Genomic DNA, 23549 nt, shown 5'->3' with positions numbered 1-23549 from the left:
AAAGACTTTAGACTAATCAGCCTATCGTCCTTCCTCCTCAAAACCTTTCAGAGACTCGTCGGGCTGCAACTGAGGACAACTATACACCCTCAGTTGCTGTCAGGCGCACAGCATGCCTACCGGAAAGGAAAATCCACGGAAACGGCTCTTCATGAAGTGATCTCAGCGGTAGAGAAATCTCTGCAGCACAAAGAGTACTCACTCATAGCCTTTCTCGATATTGAGGGAGCTTTCAACAACGTTGTACCGGGCGCCATTACAGAAGCCCTGACTGACCTGGGGGTGGACCGTCACTTGGTGATGCTCATTGATCAATTGCTCACATGCAGGACGGTGACATCATCGATGGGATCGTCCGCCCAGTCAAGGTATGTCAACAGAGGCACCCCGCAAGGTGGTGTCCTGTCTCCTCTTCTGTGGAACATAGCAGTCAACAAGATTCTATGTGACCTAGAAGGGGGGGCTGCAAAGTCGTGGCCTATGCGGACGACGTTGCGATTATCTTCTCGGGGAAATAGACCCAAACACTGTGCGACTTAATGTCCTCAAAGCTAGCGCAACTGTCGGATTGGACAGAATCGCGCGGTCTGGGAGTAAATCCCTCAAAAACGGAACTCGTACTATTCACAAATAAATACAAGGTCCCGCCTCTCAACCGTCCAATACTACAAGGATGCAGGCTCTCCTTTAGCGACAGTGCCACTTACTTAGGGTTGGTAATTGACAAGAAGCTTAGCTGGAACCTGAATGTCAAAGACAGAGTGAAGAAGGCAATGACTGCACTCTACACATGCAAAAAAGCTATTGGGCTAAGATGGGGTATGATCTCAAGCATAGTCCAATGGATATATCAAGCTATAGTTAGACCAATACTACTCTACGGAGTTACGGTGTGGTGGCCGGCCCTATCAAAAAGGGCGATCACCAAGCAACTGGGCAAAGTCCAGCGGACTGCCGCCCTATGCATCAGCGGAGCTCTTCGCACCACCCCAAATGATGCGCTAAATGCCATCCTATGCCTACAGAGCCTTGACCTCGCAGGAAAGGAACGGGCAGAAGCAGCAGCAATACGTCTAAGAGGCTCAGATCAATGGGTGACACAGTGCATAGGTCACTCAGCCATATTAAATAATAGCAGTACCGTCCTCTCAAAAACAGACTACCAAGTTCCAAGAGAGTACACAGACACTCCCTTCGACACAATCATCCCTCACAGAGACGAATGGCTCGAGGGACTCCCAGGCCCAGATGGGGCCATAAACATCTTCACAGATGGATCAAAGCTGGACGACAGAGTCGGAGGGGGAATCTACTCTGAACAGCTAAACATAAGGCATTCCTTCAGACTCCCAGATCATTGCAGTGTCTTTCAAGCGGAAGTCATAGCAATCAGGGAGGCTCTAGACTGCCTACAAGCGGCTGCCGTCACGGCAACCAAGCTAAACATTTATAGCGACAGCCAGGCTGCGATCAAATCGCTAAGCGCGATTTCCTCGAACTCGGCCACCGTGGCAGACTGCCGCAAATCTCTGCACGAGATGGCTCAGCAATTTGCTATTAGCCTGATTTGGGTCCCGGGCCACCGGGACATCGAGGGCAACTGTATAGCGGACGAGCTGGCCAGATCTGGCACTACAATCCCCCTTCTCCAAGACAAGGAGGATATCTGTATGCCAATGGCCACCTGTAAGCTCATTATAAGGGAGCAATACAAGCGACTAACAAACGATATGTGGCAAACAGTGCCACGATGTCGCACAACTCGGCAAACATGGCCGACCATGGACATGAAGCGCACCTCCGAGCTCCTCAAGTTAAGCAGGAAAAGGTGCAGCGTAGTCACACGTTCCCTCACGGGACACTGGCTAATAGGCACCCACGCTGACAGGCTGGGGGCCCCACATAACGATTTTTGTCGCAGCTGTAGAGACGAGGAAGAGGAGGAGACAGTGGAACATCTGTTCTGCTCCTGCCCAGCTCTCAGCAGAAGAAGGCTACAGCACCTGGGCTCAGCCTTTCTACACGACATCTCAGAGATGTCCAAAATATGTCCCAGGAGGATAGCGAACTTTGTGAGAGCATCTGGATGGGATAATTGCTGACAGGAAGTCTCACAACGCAGGAAGGAAGGCCGAAACCGGCCTAAGTGTGACGGGTTCCGAGCGAGCCCGGCAGCCGCCTCAACCTAGCCTAACCTAAGGGGCCTAGATGGCTGCCCTGTGGTACTCCCGAAGAAACCTTTACTGGTAAAGAGAGGGAGTTTTTGAAGAGGACTCTTTGAGACCTAGAACAAAGATAGCTAGAAATCCATCTCAGGAGGTTGGGCGGAAACCCTAAAAGGTCAAGTTTATGTGCTAAAAGGGAATGGTTTACAGAGTCGAATGCTTTACTAAAGTCGGTGTAAATAACATCCGTCTGTAAGTTACCTTGAAAGCCTTTAATAATGAATGAGGTAAACTCTAACAAGTTCGTGGTGGTTTATCGCCGCCGTCTGTAAGTTACCTTGAAAGCCTTTAATAATGAATGAGGTAAACTCTAACAAGTTCTTGGTGGTTGATCGCCGCCTTATAAATCCATGCTGAGCTGGAGATATAAGTGACTTGCAGAGATGTTGCAAGTGCGGAGTTAAAACCTTCATAAACATTTTAGGAATAGCGGATAACTTTGCTATACATCTTTAATTTTTTGCATCAGACTTGCTACCTTTATTATGGAGAGGAATTATTAACGATTCCTCCCAGATCGGGAGAAGCAAGAAGAGCCACACAGAGCCTCGGCGCAGTACCTGAGTACACAACCTGGAACCCCGTCTGGACCAGGTGAAAACACCGGCTTAACTAGTCGAAGATCATGAAGTAGGGAACATTCATTTAACAAGGGACTGAAAATGCAGTTTGACCTCGGTAAACCGTATGGGTACGGATGACCAGAGTAGCTTTCCTCAGAATAGGTGGTTTGGAAGAATTGGGCAAAAAATATATTTGCCGACGTTTTACAAAATGATAGCGAGGATGGGTGTGTGGACGTTCTACGCTTACTGTTTACGAAGCAGTAAAACTGTTTAGGGTCCTGAGACAAACGTATCCTGCATCGAGATAGGTAGACGACTTTGACGACACAGTTATTCAAACTTGCAACTTCCCTTATGAGATCAAATAGGTCATTTATGTTAAGCAACATTTGCCAACTATTTGCGGTAGTTTTTGAGGGCCCTTAAGCTGATTACCAGAGTTCGTTAATTCTCCTTGCAGACATTGGTCTGTATTAACTGTTTCATGAAAGTGTTCATCCATTTGGTCATTTTCAGCGTCTGCATCTACATTCATCCGAACTTCCTTATCCTCACTATCAATTGGGATGTCCGCGTCAAGAATAGCAAATCTGTTTTTGGGGTTTGCTTGTTTGCTTGCTGTGGGGGGCGAGTGCAGGTCCCTGCCGCCGCTCCCTCGTTTCGGCTTGTAAAAATAAGGGTCTACCACTGGTAGGTTCTCTGGGATTCGCCAGTCAGCCACATTCACTGACTGGTCAGGATGATAACCTGAAATGGATTTCAGGACCAAAAAATTAGAGGAGCACTCACTACCATTTATTCGTGACTTCACCACTGTGTGTATTTTATCCTTTACTTTAGAATTAGATTCACCAAGTCCAAGCAAGCTAATACAGGACTCCTCTCTACGGATCTCTGCCCAAAATATGTTCACCGCCCTGTCCAATGATGTCGCATGCACAACATGTGATGTGGAATTTCGATCCTGATTTGATGGAGGAGAAGTACTCTCTTGGTACTCTACTAGCCTACACTGTGTATCGATGCAATAATGTATGATGTGAGCAGTTGCACACTCGGCATTTATTGGCTTTGCATTTTACAATAGCGTGGCCTTTTCGCAGACAATTAATGCATAAGGATGCCGACTTTTGCATCACCAAAGCACGCGAAAATGGAGGGCAATTTGACACTAAATGGTCTCCTGAATTGCAATAGCGACGAGGTTGCTGAGTTCTACTGTCGGTGGAAGTATGAACTGCGATTATGTTGCTTGCTTGGCATGACTTTGTACTGCCTTGGCTTAGTCGATTCTTTAGCAGACAGATGCTGGTATCGACGATTGAAGACATTCTCAAAGTCGGACCAAAGCCTCAACTTCTCATAAGTAAGCTGTTCATCTCACTTTTTTTTCATCACTGGGTTGACTCTGTTCAAAACGAGAAGAATGAGCATTGTAAATCGACGAAAAAGTATCAATTAGATTTCTTAGGAACAATGCGGACTGAGGCGATATTCTCGGCAGATTGAACAATGTGGAGATATTATTCTTGAAAATCAACTAATCGTTGTCAAATACTCGTTTTAGGCCGGCCATGGCCTTTTCATAATTTTGATGTCAATTTGTGGAGTCTAGCACGAGTTTGGGATGAAGAAGACACTGGATTTGTATCGCTTGCTGCAGCAAAGGCGGCGATAAGCGACATTATTTTTCCCTTGGTTACAATCGTCAGCTCGACTGCATATGCATCATCATTTTTAATCTTTTTTTTTCAATGTTTGAACGAAGACTATAATCGAAAACGAATTGTTATATTGAATGTCGAGGCACGAGGTATCAATAGAAAGGGTGGTTGCAATTAACGCTCGAAAAAAATATATATTATTAAACTCAAGGGCGGCAACGAAGATGTACCCAACAATTACAACGCATGTAAACGGTGGAGAAGCGAAAAAACGAGAAAGAATGCACCGCTGATGCTGCTTGTATGTATGTATGTATGGCTGTAAGTGCTATGTACTGCGGCTTGGGTTAACGAACCACCCTTTTGGCGACGAGAAAGGTAGAATAAAAAGGGTGGGGAGGGGGGACAGTGATTTCAGTAAACGATAGATTTATGTATAACTGTTGCGTCCAAATAGAGGTTCACATATGTCTGTATGTGTCGATATGTATGTATTTATGTGTATGCAGTTATATTTATTTGCAATTATAAATAAAATGCATGCAATCAAACTCTACTATTTATCATACGTCTGTGCCTAGAATTGAAAGCGATGTGCAATGTTTTCAGCACAAGACACTGCACAGAACGATTTGAATGTCTCTTGCTCTGCCTTCAATTTTTTGCACAAATACCTCTGATTCCTCTTTTGGATCTTTTAATCCAACTGCTACTTTTCTGGCTTTATCACAAGGCATCCCTCGGCGGTAGCAGAAATTTTGCATACAAATTATTGCGCTCGATCTTTTTCAATATTAAAGATAACCTACGGTGGCAAAGCGGAGCACTAAACTTACTAAGAAACTAAGCATGCAATCAAAATACAAATACCACTACAATTACTAATTTCTAGAAAGGTGTGTAAGGATTAGTAATTTAATAAGAGGAAGAGAATTAGTGGTACATATGATATGGTAGAGGGAATTATTCGATCTAAAAAGTGAAAGGAACAACGGTTTAAAATTTCTAGTAAGTCTAATAGGAATCGTGAAGTTTATGCGGCTCAACAGATCAGGGCTGTCTATGTCACCCCCGATAAAGTTGTGCATAAATATCACACCAAGCATTTTCTACGGTTAAATAAGGATGGTACGTTAACTGATAGTAGTCTACTAGAGTAAGATGGGAGTCTTACACCCGCATTCCAGGAAAGGCCCCGCAGAGCAAAGAGTAAAAAGTTTTTTTGTACTGATTCAATACGGTCCTGGTGTACTTTGTACTGAGGGCACCATACACAGGAGCCGTATTCTAAAATCGGACGAACAATCGAGGTATAGAGAGTCTTTGTTACATAGGGGTCGTCAAATTCCTTTGACCACCTCTTTATAAACCCAAGCACGCCCATGGCCTTATTTACCATGGTAGAAATGTGTTCGGAAAACTTTAACTTGGCGTCTAACATAACACCCAGATCATCCACCAGGGTAATTCTCTCAAGAGAACCACCAAATAGGTTGTAGGGAGCCAACAAAGGGCTAGAACGATGAAATGTCATAACTTTGCATTTCGAGGCATTAAGGTGTAACAAGTTTGCACAACACCATGACTGAAAGCTATTGAGATCGGATTGCAAGCGAGAATGAAATGAAATGTCCTTGTACTGGACACAGAGTTTAACATCATCCGCATACATAAGTACTCGAGAGTATGTTAATACTGAAGGCAAGTCATTCATAAAGAGTGTGAAGCGTAAGGGGCCTAGATCTGGTCTGATGAGCTCGTGAGGTGGCTCAAAGGGGGCCTAGCTGAGGCCACCGGACGGGTCGCAGGTTGCGGATAGCGAACGACCTACCTATATACAGGTCATATAGGTAGGTCAGCTGCGAATAATCGGACATCCCTAGGGAGAGTACCGAAAATAAGCAGCCCCGGACAGCCAGCGGGTGTTCGCGAAGTAGCAACACTGACGATGCGCTTGTGGTGCCGCCTCGTATAAGTAGCTCACACACTCCCCTATCCCTACACACTACCTACCCACATCCCAACCCCCCACATTCAGCTCACACCGGGCCGGACTAAGAGTGTTATTCGACCCGTGCCGAGAGTCAGCCTGGCTGGGGGCCCGGTATATAAAACTAGCCCAGTCGTTAACGGAGAGCTCAGGGACTTGGCAGCCCCCTGTTCTAAGTATGCCTTATCCGGGCAACGTGGATCTCTGCCCGGACGGACCGTACCCCTTCTCTGCAGCTCGTGGGAAAAGAATGGAAGAATTTAAAAACAAACAAAATGAGTCTGGCACTCCCCAAATGCCAACAGGGAGCAATCCCAAACAGGGGAAGGCAGCGGCCCAAAGGCCTGGCCCGACCCGCATATCAGCAGGGAAAACCTGCGCGGCGGAAGATGCTAGGGAGAGCCCAAAGGGGTCCCATCCCGGTGTCGGGGTGGGTGGTGAATTGGCTCCCAAAACCGATACCTTGGCAGAGTGGCTATGCAATCCTGCGGCTGCCCTGCCTGCTGGTAAAGTGGCGGTCCATCTACTAGTGTCCAAGCCAAATCTTTTACATATGCCGATAGAAGGAGTGCTGGCAATATACTCCGTCGGCAGAACGCAAGCCAGATGTCCAGCCCGACGGACAAATGGATAAAGAAGGTTGAGTGGGCCTCGAAGGTGCTGCCGAACTTTGGCAAGGAAGCACCGAAGAAGGAGCCCCTCAGCCAAAAAGGCAGCGCTCGCAAGAGACTCCGGGGCCGACACCGAAGCGCTCCAGAGTGCTGCCTAACACATCGTTAGCGCAGATTGCCAGAGAAAGGACGCTGATTGGCGTCCTGGACAAAGGCAGCACGGACTCCCGGATACCTAGAAACCAGTGGAAGTGGGTGGAAGCGGCACTGGCCGACCGCTGCTTCGAGCTGCTGGAAAAGCAGCCTTGACCCCCCCCCCCGTCTGCAAAGACATGGGCTGGTACCAGGGCTGCATAAAAATCGTAGCCTGTGAAGACGAGCGCTCCGTACAGCTGTACAAAGCAGCGGTAGCGCAAGTCGGGGAATTCTACCCAAGGGCGAAGCTCGTCGCTGTAGACTGGAGCGAAGTGCCCAGTAGACCAAGGGCGAGAGTCTGGGTGCCCGCCTCCATGAAGGATCCGGAACGCATCCTAAAAACGCATCCCCCACCTCCCAAAGTCGGATTGGAAGGTGGTCAAAGTTGAGACGACACAGGGCCCCACAAACCAGGCGGTGGTCGTCCTCAACAAAGAGTCGCTGGCCCCGATTGAGGCTGCCAAAGGCGAGCTCAATTTTGGGTTCAGCTCTGTGACCATAAAGGTCTACAAGTCGGATGCGGCGGCCGGGGCACGTCCTGTCGACAAGCCAGTCGAGCAGGACGCTGCCTCGGAGATCGAAGCACCCGACGAGCACACAGAGATAGACCCAGAGGGCTACTCCACCGATGGCACGCTGAGATGCGACTTCGAGGCGATGTGTTGCCACGAGGAAGTCGAGGACGATCCGGATGCCGACATTACAGTGGTGGAGAACACTAAGGATGTCCCTGAGGCTCCTTCAGATCAATCTCCACCACTGTAAAGCAGCATCCGCTGCTCTTATACTCCGCCTCGAAGAGAGCGGAGCAGACGTAGCCCTGATTCAGGAACCTTGGATAGCGGGAGGCAAGGTTTGTGGACTAAGGTCGAAGGAGTACAAGATAATTGTAGCTCAACATGAAGGTAAAGCCCGCACCTTCATTCTCGCCAGAAAGCACCTTAATATCTTTCTACTCCATAATTATAGCGATAGCGACAACACGGCGGCAAGCCTAGAGCTGAAAGGGACACATCTAAGGCTGATGTCGTCCTACATGGCCCATGAGGGAAACGATCCTCCCAACGACCTTGTTCGCAAACTAGCCAGCGACAGCGAGAGGTCGGACATAGACCTATTAATAGGTTGCGATGCCAACGCTCACCACACTCAGTGGGGGAGCTCGAACACAAATGTAAGGGGTGAGTCACTTTTCAGCTTCATCCTTAACTCAAATCTATTTATTTGTAATCGGGGCAACGACCCCACTTTTATAATTAAAAATCGACAGGAGGTTATTGACATCACCCTAGTGTCTTCCAACCTGTTAGACATAGTCAAGAGTTGGCAAGTCCTTGATGACCACTCCTTCTCTGACCACAGATACATCGAGACCACACTATCCCTCGAGTGTCCGAAACCTAAGGACTATATTAATCCCAGGAAAGCCAACTGGGAAAAATATAGCTCAGCCCTGGAGGACTTACTCCCCTCCAAAGCACCATCATGCCCTGACACAAAAGACGACCTAGATCGCCTAGTGAACAGGTTCACAGAGGCATGCAACAAAGCCTTCGCGGCAGCATGCCCCTCTAGCAAACCTAGGGGGAAAAAGGAACCCCCCTGGTGGTCAAAACAAATAGACATCCTACGTAAAAGCTGCAGGACCCTTTTCAACAGGGCCAAAAGCGCGAACGAGGAGAGCCACTGGGCAGACTATAAAATCAGTCTGTCACTATATAAAAAGGAAACAAGGAAAGCAAAAAGGGCCTCTTGGCAAAAATTTTGCTCGGAAATTGAGGAAACATCAGAGGCCGCAAAGCTTCGCAAGATTCTCTCAAAAACTAACCCCTCGGTAGGGTATCTTAAAAGGAATGACGGCACGTGGACTAACTCCAGTGAGGAGTCCCTGCACATTCTACTAGACACACATTTTCCAGGGTGCACAACCATCGAGACGGCACATCTTCCAGGAGAGGGACCGGTAACCTCGATGGATCACATCCTCACTAAACGTAACATAAGCTGGGCAATAACACAGCTTCAACCCGTTCAAATCGCCAGGCCCAGACCAGGTAATCCCGGCCCAACTTCAGAAGGCCGGGGATACGGCCATCAACTGGCTACAAGGTATCTTCAGGAAGATACTGGCTGTGGGTACAATCCCGCGAACATGGCTTAAGGCAAAGATAGTCTTCATTCCCAAAGCTGGGAAAGCCTCGCACTCAGCTGCAAAAGACTTTAGACCAATCAGCCTATCGTCCTCCCTCCTCAAAACCTTTGAGAGACTCGTCGGGCTGCAACTGAGGACAACTATACACCCTCAGTTGCTGTCGGGCGCACAGCATGCCTACCGGAAAGGAAAATCCACGGAAACGGCTCTTCATGAAGTGCGGTAGAGAAATCTCTGCATCACAAAGAGTACTCACTCATAGCCTTTCTCGATATTGAGGGAGCTTTCAACAACGTTGTACCGGGTGCCATTACAGAAACAGGGCTGCAAAGTCGTGGCCTATGCGGATGACGTTGCGATTATTTTCTCGGGGAAATACCCCCAAACACTGTGCGACTTAATGTCCACAAAGCTAGCGCAACTGTCGGATTGGACGGAATCGCGCGGTCTGGGAGTAAATCCCTCAAAAACGGAACTCGTATTATTCACAAATAAATACAAGGTCCCGCCCCTCAATCCACCAATACTACAAGGATGCAGGCTCTCCTTTAGCGACAGTGCCACTTACTTAGGGTTGGTAATTGACAAGAAGCTTAGCTGGAACCTGAATGTCAAAGACAGAGTGAAGAAGGCAATGACTGCACTCTACACATGCAAAAAAGCTATTGGGCTAAGATGGGGTATGATCTCAAGCATAGTCCAATGGATATATCAAGCTATAGTTAGACCAATACTACTCTACGGAGTTACGGTGTGGTGGCCGGCCCTATCAAAAAGGGCGATCACCAAGCAACTGGGCAAAGTCCAGCGGACTGCCGCCCTATGCATCAGCGGAGCTCTTCGCACCACCCCAAATGATGCGCTAAATGCCATCCTATGCCTACAGAGCCTTGACCTCGCAGGAAAGGAACGGGCAGAAGCAGCAGCAATACGTCTAAGAGGCTCAGATCAATGGGTGACACAGTGCATAGGTCACTCAGCCATATTAAATAATAGCAGTACCGTCCTCTCAAAAACAGACTACCAAGTTCCAAGAGAGTACACAGACACTCCCTTCGACACAATCATCCCTCACAGAGACGAATGGCTCGAGGGACTCCCAGGCCCAGATAGGGCCATAAACATCTTCACAGATGGATCAAAGCTGGACGACAGAGTCGGAGGGGGAATCTACTCTGAACAGCTAAACATAAGGCATTCCTTCAGACTCCCAGATCATTGCAGTGTCTTTCAAGCGGAAGTCATAGCAATCAGGGAGGCTCTAGACTGCCTACAAGCGGCTGCCGTCACGGCAACCAAGCTAAACATTTATAGCGACAGCCAGGCTGCGATCAAATCGCTAAGCGCGATTTCCTCGAACTCGGCCACCGTGGCAGACTGCCGCAAATCTCTGCACGAGATGGCGCAGCAATTTGCTATTAGCCTGATTTGGGTCCCGGGCCACCGGGACATCGAGGGCAACTGTATAGCGGACGAGCTGGCCAGATCTGGCACTACAATCCCCCTTCTCCAAGACAAGGAGGATATCTGTATGCCAATGGCCACCTGTAAGCTCATTATAAGGGAGCAATACAAGCGACTAACAAACGATATGTGGCAAACAGTGCCACGATGTCGCACAACTCGGCAAACATGGCCGACCATGGACATGAAGCGCACCTCCGAGCTCCTCAAGTTAAGCAGGAAAAGGTGCAGCGTAGTCACACGTTCCCTCACGGGACACTGGCTAATAGGCACCCACGCTGACAGGCTGGGGGCCCCACATAACGATTTTTGTCGCAGCTGTAGAGACGAGGAAGAGGAGGAGACAGTGGAACATCTGTTCTGCTCCTGCCCAGCTCTCAGCAGAAGAAGGCTACAGCACCTGGGCTCAGCCTTTCTACACGACATCTCAGAGATGTCCAAAATATGTCCCAGGAGTATAGCGAACTTTGTGAGAGCATCTGGATGGGATAATTGCTGACAGGAAGTCTCACAACGCAGGAAGGAAGGCCGAAACCGGCCTAAGTGTGACGGGTTCCGAGCGAGCCCGGCAGCCGCCTCAACCTAGCCTAACCTAAGGGGCCTAGATGGCTGCCCTGTGGTACTCCCGAAGAAACCTTTACTGGTAAAGAGAGGGAGTTTTTGAAGAGGACTCTTTGAGACCTAGAACAAAGATAGCTAGAAATCCATCTCAGGAGGTTGGGCGGAAACCCTAAAAGGTCAAGTTTATGTGCTAAAAGGGAATGGTTTACAGAGTCGAATGTTTTACTAAAGTCGGTGTAAATAACATCCGTCTGTAAGTTACCTTGAAAGCCTTTAATAATGAATGAGGTAAACTCTAACAAGTTCGTGGTGGTTTATCGCCGCCGTCTGTAAGTTACCTTGAAAGCCTTTAATAATGAATGAGGTAAACTCTAACAAGTTCGTGGTGGTTGATCGCCGCCTTATAAGTCCTGAGCTGGAGATATAAGTGACTTGCAGAGATGTTGCAAGTGCGGAGTTAAAACCTTCTTAAACATTTTAGGAATAGCGGATAACTTTGCTATACCTCTTTAATTTTTTGCATCAGACTTGCTACCTTTTTTATGGAGAGGAATTATTAACGATTTCTCCCAGATCGGGAGAAGCAAGAAGAGCCACACAGAGCCTCGGCGCAGTACCTGAGTACACAACCTGGAACCCCGTCTGGACCAGGTGAAAACACCGGCTTAACTAGTCGAAGATCATGAAGTAGGGAACATTCATTTAACAAGGGACTGAAAATGCAGTTCGACCTCGGTAAACCGTATGGGTACGGATGACCAGAGTAGCTTTCCTCAGAATAGGTGGTTTGGAAGAATTGGGCAAAAAAGATATTTGCCGACGTTTTACAAAATGATAGCGAGGATGGGTGTGTGGACGTTCTACGCTTACTGTTTACAAAGCAGTAAAACTGTTTAGGGTCCTGAGACAAACGTAACTTTGACGACACAGTTATTCAAACTTCAAACTGAGATCAAATAGGTCATTTATGTTAAGCAACATTTGCCAACTATTTGCGGTAGTTTTTGAGGGCCCTTAAGCTGATTACCAGAGTTCGTTAATTCTCCTTGCAGACATTGGTCTGTATTAACTGTTTCATGAAAGTGTTCATCCATTTGGTCATTTTCAGCGTCTGCATCTACATTCATCCGAACTTCCTTATCCTCACTATCAATTGGGATGTCCGCGTCAAGAATAGCAAATCTGTTTTTGGGGTTTGCTTGTTTGCTTGCTGTGGGGGGCGAGTGCAGGTCCCTGCCGCCGCTCCCTCGTTTCGGCTTGTAAAAATAAGGGTCTACCAGTGGTAGGTTCTCTGGGATTCGCCAGTCAGCCACATTCACTGACTGGTCAGGATGATAACCTGAAATGGATTTCAGGACCAAAAAATTAGAGGAGCACTCACTACCATTTATTCGTGACTTCACCACTGTGTGTATTTTATCCTTTACTTTAGAATTAGATTCACCAAGTCCAAGCAAGCTAATACAGGACTCCTCTCTACGGATCTCTGCCCAAAATATGTTCACCGCCAGAATTACCCTGTCCAATGATGTCGCATGCACAACATGTGATGTGGTATTTCGATCCTGATTTGATGGAGGAGAAGTACTCTCTTGGTACTCTACTAGCCGACACTGTGTATCGATGCAATAATGTATGATGTGAGCAGTTGCACAATCGGCATTTATTGGCTTTGCATTTTACAACAGCGTGGCCTTTTCGCAGACAATTAATGCATAAGGATGCCGACTTTTGCATCACCAAAGCACGCGAAAATGGAGGGCAATTTGACACTAAATGGTCTCCTGAATTGCAATAGCGACGAGGTTGCTGAGTTCTACTGTCGGTGGAAGTATGAACTGCGATTATGTTGCTTGCTTAGCATGACTTTGTACTGCCTTGGCTTAGTCGATTCTTTAGCAGACAGATGCTGGTATCGACGATTGAAGACATTCTCAAAGTCGGACCAAAGCCTCAACTTCTCATAAGTAAGCTGTTCATCTCACTTTTTTTTCATCACTGGGTTGACTCTGTTCAAAACGAGAAGAATGAGCATTGTAAATCGACGAAAAAGTATCGATTAGATTTCTTAGGAACAATGCGGACTGAGGCGATATTCTCGGCAGATTGAACAATGTGGAGATATTATTCTTGAAAATCAACTAATCGTTGTCAAATACTCGTTTTAGGCCGGCCATGGCCTTTTCATGGCCTTTTCATAATTTTTTATGTTTTGTTGTATTGTTCCTAATGCTTCCTCAGAGCGGCACGAAATCAAATGATTGAATTTTTTTATTTGCTTAAGGCAAAGATAGTCTTCATTCCCAAAGCTTAGAAAGCCTCGCACTCAGCTGCAAAAGACTTTAGACTAATCAGCCTATCGTCCTTCCTCCTCAAAACCTTTCAGAGACTCGTCGGGCTGCAACTGAGGACAACTATACACCCTCAGTTGCTGTCAGGCGCACAGCATGCCTACCGGAAAGGAAAATCCACGGAAACGGCTCTTCATGAAGTGATCTCAGCGGTAGAGAAATCTCTGCAGCACAAAGAGTACTCACTCATAGCCTTTCTCGATATTGAGGGAGCTTTCAACAACGTTGTACCGGGCGCCATTACAGAAGCCCTGACTGACCTGGGGGTGGACCGTCACTTGGTGATGCTCATTGATCAATTGCTCACATGCAGGACGGTGACATCATCGATGGGATCGTCCGCCCAGTCAAGGTATGTCAACAGAGGCACCCCGCAAGGTGGTGTCCTGTCTCCTCTTCTGTGGAACATAGCAGTCAACAAGATTCTATGTGACCTAGAAGGGGGGGCTGCAAAGTCGTGGCCTATGCGGACGACGTTGCGATTATCTTCTCGGGGAAATAGACCCAAACACTGTGCGACTTAATGTCCTCAAAGCTAGCGCAACTGTCGGATTGGACAGAATCGCGCGGTCTGGGAGTAAATCCCTCAAAAACGGAACTCGTACTATTCACAAATAAATACAAGGTCCCGCCTCTCAACCGTCCAATACTACAAGGATGCAGGCTCTCCTTTAGCGACAGTGCCACTTACTTAGGGTTGGTAATTGACAAGAAGCTTAGCTGGAACCTGAATGTCAAAGACAGAGTGAAGAAGGCAATGACTGCACTCTACACATGCAAAAAAGCTATTGGGCTAAGATGGGGTATGATCTCAAGCATAGTCCAATGGATATATCAAGCTATAGTTAGACCAATACTACTCTACGGAGTTACGGTGTGGTGGCCGGCCCTATCAAAAAGGGCGATCACCAAGCAACTGGGCAAAGTCCAGCGGACTGCCGCCCTATGCATCAGCGGAGCTCTTCGCACCACCCCAAATGATGCGCTAAATGCCATCCTATGCCTACAGAGCCTTGACCTCGCAGGAAAGGAACGGGCAGAAGCAGCAGCAATACGTCTAAGAGGCTCAGATCAATGGGTGACACAGTGCATAGGTCACTCAGCCATATTAAATAATAGCAGTACCGTCCTCTCAAAAACAGACTACCAAGTTCCAAGAGAGTACACAGACACTCCCTTCGACACAATCATCCCTCACAGAGACGAATGGCTCGAGGGACTCCCAGGCCCAGATGGGGCCATAAACATCTTCACAGATGGATCAAAGCTGGACGACAGAGTCGGAGGGGGAATCTACTCTGAACAGCTAAACATAAGGCATTCCTTCAGACTCCCAGATCATTGCAGTGTCTTTCAAGCGGAAGTCATAGCAATCAGGGAGGCTCTAGACTGCCTACAAGCGGCTGCCGTCACGGCAACCAAGCTAAACATTTATAGCGACAGCCAGGCTGCGATCAAATCGCTAAGCGCGATTTCCTCGAACTCGGCCACCGTGGCAGACTGCCGCAAATCTCTGCACGAGATGGCTCAGCAATTTGCTATTAGCCTGATTTGGGTCCCGGGCCACCGGGACATCGAGGGCAACTGTATAGCGGACGAGCTGGCCAGATCTGGCACTACAATCCCCCTTCTCCAAGACAAGGAGGATATCTGTATGCCAATGGCCACCTGTAAGCTCATTATAAGGGAGCAATACAAGCGACTAACAAACGATATGTGGCAAACAGTGCCACGATGTCGCACAACTCGGCAAACATGGCCGACCATGGACATGAAGCGCACCTCCGAGCTCCTCAAGTTAAGCAGGAAAAGGTGCAGCGTAGTCACACGTTCCCTCACGGGACACTGGCTAATAGGCACCCACGCTGACAGGCTGGGGGCCCCACATAACGATTTTTGTCGCAGCTGTAGAGACGAGGAAGAGGAGGAGACAGTGGAACATCTGTTCTGCTCCTGCCCAGCTCTCAGCAGAAGAAGGCTACAGCACCTGGGCTCAGCCTTTCTACACGACATCTCAGAGATGTCCAAAATATGTCCCAGGAGGATAGCGAACTTTGTGAGAGCATCTGGATGGGATAATTGCTGACAGGAAGTCTCACAACGCAGGAAGGAAGGCCGAAACCGGCCTAAGTGTGACGGGTTCCGAGCGAGCCCGGCAGCCGCCTCAACCTAGCCTAACCTAAGGGGCCTAGATGGCTGCCCTGTGGTACTCCCGAAGAAACCTTTACTGGTAAAGAGAGGGAGTTTTTGAAGAGGACTCTTTGAGACCTAGAACAAAGATAGCTAGAAATCCATCTCAGGAGGTTGGGCGGAAACCCTAAAAGGTCAAGTTTATGTGCTAAAAGGGAATGGTTTACAGAGTCGAATGCTTTACTAAAGTCGGTGTAAATAACATCCGTCTGTAAGTTACCTTGAAAGCCTTTAATAATGAATGAGGTAAACTCTAACAAGTTCGTGGTGGTTTATCGCCGCCGTCTGTAAGTTACCTTGAAAGCCTTTAATAATGAATGAGGTAAACTCTAACAAGTTCGTGGTGGTTGATCGCCGCCTTATAAATCCATGCTGAGCTGGAGATATAAGTGACTTGCAGAGATGTTGCAAGTGCGGAGTTAAAACCTTCTTAAACATTTTAGGAATAGCGGATAACTTTGCTATACCTCTTTAATTTTTTGCATCAGACTTGCTACCTTTTTTATGGAGAGGAATTATTAACGATTCCTCCCAGATCGGGAGAAGCAAGAAGAGCCACACAGAGCCTCGGCGGAGTACCTGAGTACACAACCTGGAACCCCGTCTGGACCAGGTGAAAACACCGGCTTAACTAGTCGAAGATCATGAAGTAGGGAACATTCATTTAACAAGGGACTGAAAATGCAGTTCGACCTCGGTAAACCGTATGGGTACGGATGACCAGAGTAGCTTTCCTCAGAATAGGTGGTTTGGAAGAATTGGGCAAAAAAAATATTTGCCGACGTTTTACAAAATGATAGCGAGGATGGGTGTGGGGACGTTCTACGCTTACTGTTTACAAAGCAGTAAAACTGTTTAGGGTCCTGAGACAAACGTAACTTTGACGACACAGTTATTCAAACTTGCAACTTCCCTTATGAGATCAAATAGGTCATTTATGTTAAGCAACATTTGCCAACTATTTGCGGTAGTTTTTGAGGGCCCTTAAGCTGATTACCAGAGTTCGTTAATTCTCCTTGCAGACATTGGTCTGTATTAACTGTTTCATGAAAGTGTTCATCCATTTGGTCATTTTCAGCGTCTGCATCTACATTCATCCGAACTTCCTTATCCTCACTATCAATTGGGATGTCCGCGTCAAGAATAGCAAATCTGTTTTTGGGGTTTGCTTGTTTGCTTGCTGTGGGGGGCGAGTGCAGGTCCCTGCCGCCGCTCCCTCGTTTCGGCTTGTAAAAATAAGGGTCTACCAGTGGTAGGTTCTCTGGGATTCACCAGTCAGCCACATTCACTGACTGGTCAGGATGATAACCTGAAATGGATTTCAGGACCAAAAAATTAGAGGAGCACTCACTACCATTTATTCGTGACTTCACCACTGTGTGTATTTTATCCTTTACTTTAGAATTAGATTCACCAAGTCCAAGCAAGCTAATACAGGACTCCTCTCTACGGATCTCTGCCCAAAATATGTTCACCGCCAGAATTACCCTGTCCAATGATGTCGCATGCACAACATGTGATGTGGTATTTCGATCCTGATTTGATGGAGGAGAAGTACTCTCTTGGTACTCTACTAGCCGACACTGTGTATCGATGCAATAATGTATGATGTGAGCAGTTGCACAATCGGCATTTATTGGCTTTGCATTTTACAACAGCGTGGCCTTTTCGCAGACAATTAATGCATAAGGATGCCGACTTTTGCATCACCAAAGCACGCGAAAATGGAGGGCAATTTGACACTAAATGGTCTCCTGAATTGCAATAGCGACGAGGTTGCTGAGTTCTACTGTCGGTGGAAGTATGAACTGCGATTATGTTGCTTGCTTAGCATGACTTTGTACTGCCTTGGCTTAGTCGATTCTTTAGCAGACAGATGCTGGTATCGACGATTGAAGACATTCTCAAAGTCGGACCAAAGCCTCAACTTCTCATAAGTAAGCTGTTCATCTCACTTTTTTTTCATCACTGGGTTGACTCTGTTCAAAACGAGAAGAATGAGCATTGTAAATCGACGAAAAAGTATCGATTAGATTTCTTAGGAACAATGCGGACTGAGGCGATATTCTCGGCAGATTGAACAATGTGGAGATATTATTCTTGAAAATCAACTAATCGTTGTCAAATACTCGTTTTAGGCCGGCCATGGCCTTTTCATGGCCTTTTCATAATTTTTTATGTTTTGTTTTATTGTTCCTAATGCTTCCTCAGAGCGGCACGAAATCAAATGATTGAATTTTTTGATTTGCTTAAGGCAAAGATAGTCTTCATTCCCAAAGCTTAGAAAGCCTCGCACTCAGCTGCAAAAGACTTTAGACTAATCAGCCTATCGTCCTTCCTCCTCAAAACCTTTCAGAGACTCGTCGGGCTGCAACTGAGGACAACTATACACCCTCAGTTGCTGTCAGGCGCACAGCATGCCTACCGGAAAGGAAAATCCACGGAAACGGCTCTTCATGAAGTGATCTCAGCGGTAGAGAAATCTCTGCAGCACAAAGAGTACTCACTCATAGCCTTTCTCGATATTGAGGGAGCTTTCAACAACGTTGTACCGGGCGCCATTACAGAAGCCCTAACTGACCTGGGGGTGGACCGTCACTTGGTGATGCTCATTGATCAATTGCTCACATGCAGGACGGTGACATCATCGATGGGATCGTCCGCCCAGTCAAGGTATGTCAACAGAGGCACCCCGCAAGGTGGTGTCCTGTCTCCTCTTCTGTGGAACATAGCAGTCAACAAGATTCTATGTGACCTAGAAGGGGGGGCTGCAAAGTCGTGGCCTATGCGGACGACGTTGCGATTATCTTCTCGGGGAAATAGACCCAAACACTGTGCGACTTAATGTCCTCAAAGCTAGCGCAACTGTCGGATTGGACAGAATCGCGCGGTCTGGGAGTAAATCCCTTAAAAACGGAACTCGTACTATTCACAAATAAATACAAGGTCCCGCCTCTCAACCGTCCAATACTACAAGGATGCAGGCTCTCCTTTAGGGACAGTGCCAGTTACTTAGGGTTGGTAATTGACAAGAAGCTTAGCTGGAACCTGAATGTCAAAGACAGAGTGAAGAAGGCAATGACTGCACTCTACACATGCAAAAAAGCTATTGGGCTAAGATGGGGTATGATCCCAAGCATAGTCCAATGGATATATCAAGCTATAGTTAGACCAATACTACTCTACGGAGTTACGGTGTGGTGGCCGGCCCTATCAAAAAGGGCGATCACCAAGCAACTGGGCAAAGTCCAGCGGACTGCCGCCCTATGCATCAGCGGAGCTCTTCGCACCACCCCAAATGATGCGCTAAATGCCATCCTATGCCTACAGAGCCTTGACCTCGCAGGAAAGGAACGGGCAGAAGCAGCAGCAATACGTCTAAGAGGCTCAGATCAATGGGTGACACAGTGCATAGGTCACTCAGCCATATTAAATAATAGCAGTACCGTCCTCTCAAAAACAGACTACCAAGTTCCAAGAGAGTACACAGACACTCCCTTCGACACAATCATCCCTCACAGAGACGAATGGCTCGAGGGACTCCCAGGCCCAGATGGGGCCATAAACATCTTCACAGATGGATCAAAGCTGGACGACAGAGTCGGAGGGGGAATCTACTCTGAACAGCTAAACATAAGGCATTCCTTCAGACTCCCAGATCATTGCAGTGTCTTTCAAGCGGAAGTCATAGCAATCAGGGAGGCTCTAGACTGCCTACAAGCGGCTGCCGTCACGGCAACCAAGCTAAACATTTATAGCGACAGCCAGGCTGCGATCAAATCGCTAAGCGCGATTTCCTCGAACTCGGCCACCGTGGCAGACTGCCGCAAATCTCTGCACGAGATGGCTCAGCAATTTGCTATTAGCCTGATTTGGGTCCCGGGCCACCGGGACATCGAGGGCAACTGTATAGCGGACGAGCTGGCCAGATCTGGCACTACAATCCCCCTTCTCCAAGACAAGGAGGATATCTGTATGCCAATGGCCACCTGTAAGCTCATTATAAGGGAGCAATACAAGCGACTAACAAACGATATGTGGCAAACAGTGCCACGATGTCGCACAACTCGGCAAACATGGCCGACCATGGACATGAAGCGCACCTCCGTGCTCCTCAAGTTAAGCAGGAAAAGGTGCAGCGTAGTCACACGTTCCCTCACGGGACACTGGCTAATAGGCACCCACGCTGACAGGCTGGGGGCCCCACATAACGATTTTTGTCGCAGCTGTAGAGACGAGGAAGAGGAGGAGACAGTGGAACATCTGTTCTGCTCCTGCCCAGCTCTCAGCAGAAGAAGGCTACAGCACCTGGGCTCAGCCTTTCTACACGACATCTCAGAGATGTCCAAACTATGTCCCAGGAGGATAGCGAACTTTGTGAGAGCATCTGGATGGGATAATTGCTGACAGGAAGTCTCACAACGCAGGAAGGCCGAAACCGGCCTAAGTGTGACGGGTTCCGAGCGAGCCCGGCAGCCGCCTCAACCTAGCCTAACCTAAGGGGCCTAGATGGCTGCCCTGTGGTACTCCCGAAGAAACCTTTACTGGTAAAGAGAGGGAGTTTTTGAAGAGGACTCTTTGAGACCTAGAACAAAGATAGCTAGAAATCCATCTCAGGAGGTTGGGCGGAAACCCTAAAAGGTCAAGTTTATGTGCTAAAAGGGAATGGTTTACAGAGTCGAATGCTTTACTAAAGTCGGTGTAAATAACATCCGTCTGTAAGTTACCTTGAAAGCCTTTAATAATGAATGAGGTAAACTCTAACAAGTTCGTGGTGGTTTATCGCCGCCGTCTGTAAGTTACCTTGAAAGCCTTTAATAATGAATGAGGTAAACTCTAACAAGTTCGTGGTGGTTGATCGCCGCCTTATAAATCCATGCTGAGCTGGAGATATAAGTGACTTGCAGAGATGTTGCAAGTGCGGAGTTAAAACCTTCTTAAACATTTTAGGAATAGCGGATAACTTTGCTATACCTCTTTAATTTTTTGCATCAGACTTGCTACCTTTTTTATGGAGAGGAATTATTAACGATTCCTCCCAGATCGGGAGAAGCAAGAAGAGCCACACAGAGCCTCGGCGCAGTACCTGAGTACACAACCTGGAACCCCGTCTGGACCAGGTGAAAACACCGGCTTAACTAGTCGAAGATCATGAAGTAGGGAACATTCATTTAACAAGGGACTGAAAATGCAGTTCGACCTCGGTAAACCGTATGGGTACGGATGACCAGAGTAGCTTTCCTCAGAATAGGTGGTTTGGAAGAATTGGGCAAAAAAGATATTTGCCGACGTTTTACAAAATGATAGCGAGGATGGGTGTGTGGACGTTCTACGCTTACTGTTTACAAAGCAGTAAAACTGTTTAGGGTCCTGAGACAAACGTAACTTTGACGACACAGTTATTCAAACTTCAAACTGAGATCAAATAGGTCATTTATGTTAAGCAACATTTGCCAACTATTTGCGGTAGTTTTTGAGGGCCCTTAAGCTGATTACCAGAGTTCGTTAATTCTCCTTGCAGACATTGGTCTGTATTAACTGTTTCATGAAAGTGTTCATCCATTTGGTCATTTTCAGCGTCTGCATCTACATTCATCCGAACTTCCTTATCCTCACTATCAATTGGGATGTCCGCGTCAAGAATAGCAAATCTGTTTTTGGGGTTTGCTTGTTTGCTTGCTGTGGGGGGCGAGTGCAGGTCCCTGCCGCCGCTCCCTCGTTTCGGCTTGTAAAAATAAGGGTCTACCAGTGGTAGGTTCTCTGGGATTCGCCAGTCAGCCACATTCACTGACTGGTCAGGATGATAACCTGAAATGGATTTCAGGACCAAAAAATTAGAGGAGCACTCACTACCATTTATTCGTGACTTCACCACTGTGTGTATTTTATCCTTTACTTTAGAATTAGATTCACCAAGTCCAAGCAAGCTAATACAGGACTCCTCTCTACGGATCTCTGCCCAAAATATGTTCACCGCCAGAATTACCCTGTCCAATGATGTCGTATGCACAACATGTGATGTGGTATTTCGATCCTGATTTGATGGAGGAGAAGTACTCTCTTGGTACTCTACTAGCCGACACTGTGTATCGATGCAATAATGTATGATGTGAGCAGTTGCACAATCGGCATTTATTGGCTTTGCATTTTACAACAGCGTGGCCTTTTCGCAGACAATTAATGCATAAGGATGCCGACTTTTGCATCACCAAAGCACGCGAAAATGGAGGGCAATTTGACACTAAATGGTCTCCTGAATTGCAATAGCGACGAGGTTGCTGAGTTCTACTGTCGGTGGAAGTATGAACTGCGATTATGTTGCTTGCTTAGCATGACTTTGTACTGCCTTGGCTTAGTCGATTCTTTAGCAGACAGATGCTGGTATCGACGATTGAAGACATTCTCAAAGTCGGACCAAAGCCTCAACTTCTCATAAGTAAGCTGTTCATCTCACTTTTTTTTCATCACTGGGTTGACTCTGTTCAAAACGAGAAGAATGAGCATTGTAAATCGACGAAAAAGTATCGATTAGATTTCTTAGGAACAATGCGGACTGAGGCGATATTCTCGGCAGATTGAACAATGTGGAGATATTATTCTTGAAAATCAACTAATCGTTGTCAAATACTCGTTTTAGGCCGGCCATGGCCTTTTCATGGCCTTTTCATGGCCTTTTCATAATTTTTTATGTTTTGTTTTATTGTTCCTAATGCTTCCTCAGAGCGGCACGAAATCAAATGATTGAATTTTTTGATCACCGGTAAGGCTAATGAAATTTTTGAACTACCACTAAATTTTGGTGATGTCAATTTGGGGAGTCCAGCACGAGTTTGGGCTGAAGAAGACACTGGCTTTGTATCGCTTGCTGCAGCAAAGGCGGCGATAAGCGACATTATTTTTCCCTTGGTTACAATCGTCAGCTCTTTCAACTCGACTGCATATGCATCATCATTTTTAATCTTTTTTTTTCAATGTTTGAACGAAGACTATAATCGAAAACGAATTGTTATATTGAATGACGAGGCACGAGGTATCAATAGAAAGGGTGGTTGCAATTAACGCTCGAAAAAAAACGAGGGGGAACGTTGTGAGTTGCTGCGGACACCGCAACTCTACGGTTATACCCGATACTAAGTCAGTATGGCTCTCTTCCGGCAGATGGCGCTAATATTTAACGACACGACAAAGAGTGCGTGCGAGAGAGACAGAAAATCAGTCTGAGCGTGACGTCGGGCGCTGCGTAGCCAGTGAAAATTGATTTGTTCCTTTTGGCTATAAAAATGATCTGATCTGATCCAGATTCAGCAATCTAATAGATATGGTCATTATCTATGATTCTGCGTTTTTAGTTTTCTCAAATCTGCAATATTGTGGATGCAACAGATTTTCGTCCTTTGTGGGGGCGGATGGGGGTGGGGCGAAATTCTGAGATATACGTTTTATAGTGACATCTTAAAGGAGTGTGTGTACCAAATTTGGTTACTCTAGCCTTAATAGTCTCTGAGATTTGTGGTTGCCTCAGATTTTCGTCCTTTGCGGGGGCGGAAGGGGGTGTGGCGAAATTTTGACAGGAAACGGTC

The sequence above is a fragment of the Drosophila persimilis genome, unplaced genomic scaffold (assembly GCF_003286085.1).
Source record: "Drosophila persimilis strain 14011-0111.01,24,50 unplaced genomic scaffold, DperRS2 tig00000477-arrow-pilon, whole genome shotgun sequence".
NCBI classification, from domain to species: domain Eukaryota; kingdom Metazoa; phylum Arthropoda; class Insecta; order Diptera; family Drosophilidae; genus Drosophila; species Drosophila persimilis.
Note: the sequence above shows the minus strand (reverse complement) of the source record.